General features: G+C 42.1%; 1 pseudogene; it reads left to right on the top strand.

Moving 5' to 3' along the window:
* Positions 1–777: 777 nt before the first annotated feature.
* Positions 778–1,897, top strand: Ube2n-ps3 (ubiquitin-conjugating enzyme E2N, pseudogene 3; annotated as a pseudogene).
* The last annotated feature ends 2,834 nt before the right edge of the window (positions 1,898–4,731 follow it).

The following is a 4,731-nucleotide window of genomic DNA, read 5'->3' as shown; positions in this document are numbered from 1 at the left end:
CATTCATGTAGTTTATTTTACATTGTCCAAGAACATTTTCAGAGGAAATGGTCCTGCATACAGTAGGATAAGCTTACCAATATGCATTAAGAAACCAAGACAATCTGTTCTATGCATGTCTACAGATCACTGTGATCATTGCTCAACTGAGACATTTTTTAAAGGTGTCTCTAGGTTGTGCCAGTTACTTAGGTGTCTTAGTTACTTTTAGATTGCTGTAACAAAACATCATGACCAAGGCAAGAAAGAAAATATGAAAATGTGAAAGAAAATATTTAATTTGGCTAGTGGTTTCAGAGGGCTGTGCTTACGGTTTCAGAGTCTGTATTGGTGGAATGAAGGCACGGGGGCAGAACAGCAACTATGAGCTCTCACATTGTGACCTGCAAATAGGAGGCAGAGAGGGAGGTATGCTGGGAAGTATGAGTGTTTTGAAACCTCTAAGCCCACCCCCCAGTGTTGAAGCCCACACTTCCTTCAGTAAGGCCACACCTCCTGATCCTTCTCAAACAGTTCCACCAACTGCAGACCAAGTACTCAAACATATGAGCTCGAAGGGATCATTCTCATTCAGAGCCCAGCCAGGTTGGCAGTAGTTAAGTAGGGCACCATCTATATTTCATTTTTATGTATTTCCAAGTTGCAAACATGAATGCTTGTGGTGTTTGGTCAGGTGCTGCTGTGTACTCAAATGTTAAATTCTGTATCCCAAGATCTGATTGTCCCAGATTTTGTTGTGGACCTTGCTCTCCAATTTAAAACTATTGGTTAGGAGACAAGAGCAGAGGCCGAACTCGGGATCTGACAAGATGGCCGGGCTGCCCCGCAGGATCATCAAGGAAACCCAGCGTTTGCTGGCAGAACCAGTTCCTGGCATTAAAGCAGAACCAGATGAGAGCAACGCCCGTTATTTTCATGTGGTCATTGCTGGTCCCCAGGATTCCCCCTTTGAGGGAGGGACTTTTAAACTTGAACTATTCCTTCCAGAAGAATACCCAATGGCAGCACCTAAAATAAGTGGTCCCCAGCACTGCAGATCCGAACAGTTCTGCTATCAATCCAGGCTTTGTTAAGTGCTCCTAATCCAGATGATCCATTAGCAAATGATGTAGCTGAGCAGTGGAAGAGCAACGAAGCCCAAGCCATAGAAACAGCAAGAGCATGGACTAGGCTATATGCCATGAACAATATTTAAGTCGATCAGATCATCAAGTGTACACCACTTCTCCTGTTCTGCCAAGACTTCTTCCTTTTTTTGTTTGCATTTAATGGACACAGTCTTAGAAACATTACAGAATAAAAGCCCAGGCATCTTCATCTTTGGTGATCACATGCACTTAGCAAACCTGTCTTGTCCTGATTCACTGTTGTAAAGCATGAGCAGAGGCTAGAAGCATCACCCGGGTTGCTGAGAGATGCTGAGAAGCAGGACTCTCTGCTTTGACTCCTTTCCCCATCATGGTCTAAGTACAAGGCACTGTGAATGAAGGTAGTTGTCAGGGTTAGCTGCCAGGGGCATGGGTGTTTTTATTTTATTTTTTAGGGGGAAAGTAGTTTTATTTTAATTTTATGGCCTCCCCTCTCTTAAGGGATCTAATTGCAGTGGTTAAATGCAGCTAACCGGTGTTTTAGAATATGCTCTCTAGCCAAGTCTAACTTTAGACGCTGTAGATGGACAAGCTTGACTGTCTGATCCAAAATGGGAACATTAAATAAACATCACAGCCCTCACTAATAACATTGTGACTTTGCCGTCAGGTGTAGATTCTCTGTCCCCCCCCCCCCCCCAAAAGACGAAGAAAAAGCTTGTGACCATTTTGTATGGCTTGTCTGGAAACTTCTGTAAATCTTATGTTTTAGTAAAATATTTTTTGTTATTCTAAAAAAAAAAATAAAACTATTGGTTAAATAAAGGTGGCTACAGCCAATTACTAGAGGAGGTAGAACCAGGCACATCCAACATGGAGCAATATTAGGACATTAGTTTCAGGTTTTACCTAAATGTTCTGGACCACAGGAGGCTTGGGGAACCTGAGCTTCAGAGCACAGCACAGTTAGACCCCCTGCTGAGTAACAAAGTCAACCATGGCTAACCTGAGCCTCAGGCACTTCCCAGGCATGGCAGAGGGACTGAACACCACCCAGCTGGGTCCCTCAGCCTGCATGGTGCAGCCCAAGGGAAATCAATGTATGCCCACAGGAAAGCCTACAGTTGTGCAAGGGCCTAAAATATGGAAAGGCTTGGCATGTGCTGGCAAACAGTAACCCAGGGTGGCACACGGGCCCAAGAGAACCATGGGAACACATGCTACTCTAAGGCCTGGGCTGAAGGGTAAACTGAGTCAAAGGGGCAGATCTAACAGATATAGATGTATGCTGGCCCGAGGAACCTAAAAATGCTCAGGACAGAAGGACATTTTCCCAGAGTTGCAATGGAACTGAAAAACCCAAAACTCTGAACTAGTAGGGTATTAAATTTAAAGCTGGTAAATTGAAATCCTCAAGGAAAAATTTAAATATTTTTTATGTTAAAAATGGAGAGAAACACACTAACATGAGGGTTCTGCAGTTTGTCTGATGTGCTTTTAAATGGCTCAAAGATGGAAATAAAGGAAAAAGATACTGAAACTGTCATGTTACTAATTATAATCCTCATTTTCATCCTAATAAGATTAGTGGCTTTCTCTATCTTCTCAGAGAAAAAGTCTTAGAAAAAAATTTTTTTGAAAATTTGAACTACAAAAAATACAAAATATCAGAGATAAAGCAAAATGAGAGAATTGACATTTGGAAAAAAAGACTTAGAGAACTTCTTTACAAATTTAAAAATCAGACTAAAGAAAAGGCTGAGAGATCAGGGAAAGAAAAAAATAGGATAGACTCAGACAAAGAAGAGACTGAGAAATTAAATGCCAGATTGAAAACCATGGAACAGACGTTGGAGGATTATTTGAATCAAAATAGGGACCCTTTGGGGGTGGGGGAATCCAGCCTGGAACTGACAATGAAATGCAAAGAGGCAGTTTCAGATAAGAAAAGTCTACAAAGACTTAGAGAATTAATACAGCAGCCATAAAGATACAATATATTGAGTTAAGAATCCAGATTCTAGGGGCTGGGGATTTAGCTCAGTGGTAGAGCGCTTACCTTGGAAGCGCAAGGCCCTGGGTTCGGTCCCCAGCTCCGAAAAAAAGAACCAAGAAAAAAAAAAAAAAGAATCCAGATTCTACCTAATGATGCTACCTTAAGACGGTGTCACACAATGGAGTGTGTCTTATTTTTTAGAGTGTGGAGAGTTGAGATAGGTCCATGCTTTGATGCATTGTGCTAGAGATGCGTATTCAGAGTTCTAGAGAGCTGACTCCAAGATCACACATTCGTCAGAGACGGCGACTGTCGTGGAGATGTCTGTGTTGATCAGAGTTGATGGTGCTCAGGCATATGTATCCAGTAGAAAACAGCAGTTGTATGAACATTACAGCATACAGCCTGTTCCAAACTTAGGAGCTTACGGTCCTACAGGTTCAAGCCATTACGGAGAGATCTAACAAAAATTTAAGGAGGTGCTCATAGAACAAAGTGGGGATAGTGGTTATCACAAGGATAGATTCAGTGGTACTCAAATGTGATGGAGGAAAGTCAACTGCTGAACTCTGCCAAGACAGGGTAAGTGGTCCTTCATAATTCCTGCTTCATTGAAGATCTGCCACATATTTTGGACCAGGTTGTTGAAGACAGATGCTCCAATATTTTAGAGAAATTCTGGGGGACTGTTCAGGTAGCAAGCTCCTCAGACATTTCTTAGTTTTGGAAGCTGCTTGACTCCACTTCCTGCATACTAAGGTAATATTTATTCCTTCCCAAGACTCAGATGGGGCTGATGGCTAGATAATTATAGGCTCACAATTAAGGTTGAGTTCTTGAGGATTTAAGAAGGGGCTTTTAGGTCCTAGAAGATGTTTTTTTCTTTTCTTTCTTTCTTTCTTTTTTTTTTTCTTTGAGCTGGGGACCGAACCCAGGGCCTTGCGCTTGCTAGGCAAGCGCCCTACCACTGAGCTAAATCCCCAACCCCTAGAAGATGTTTTTAAGTTAGTAATACAAGTTATTATAGAAAATGATTTAGATATGAAACTGTAAACTCACCCAAATAGGATAGACAATAGAACAATGTCTTAGTCAGGGTTTCCATTCCTGTACACACATCATGACCAAGAAGCAAGTTGGGGGAGGAGAGGGTTCATTCAGCTTGTACATTCACATTGCTGTTCATCACCAAAGGAAGTCAGGACTGGAACTCACACAGGGCAGGAAGTAGGAGCTGATGGTAAAGGCCATGGAGGGATGTTACTTACAGGTTTGCTTCCCCTGGCTTGCTCAGTTTGCTCTCTTATAGAACCCAAGACCACCAGCCCAGGGACGGCACCACCCACAATGGGTTGGCTCCTCCCCCCTTGATCACTAGTTGAGAAAATGCCTAACAGCTGGGTCTCATGGAGGCATTTCCTCAAATGAGGCTCCTGATTCTGAGATAACTTCAGCTTGTGTCAAGTTGACACACAAAATCAGCCAGTATAAACACTTTACCCAAAGTTGCCAAATACAGAGAGACTGGGCTTTAAATGTAATTCTTTCCTGAAGATGTTCATAACTGTTTCATATTTGTTCCTACTATATGTCATTTATTATTGTAAGAGAAAGAGCCTTTTTATTTAGACAATAAAGGGGGAAGTG

Source organism: Rattus norvegicus, chromosome 1 (assembly GCF_021556685.1).
Source record: "Rattus norvegicus strain SHRSP/BbbUtx chromosome 1, alternate assembly SHRSP_T2T, whole genome shotgun sequence".
NCBI lineage: Eukaryota > Metazoa > Chordata > Mammalia > Rodentia > Muridae > Rattus > Rattus norvegicus.
The sequence above is the reverse complement of the archived record's forward strand: the minus strand, read 5'-3'. Positions and strand labels throughout refer to the sequence as shown.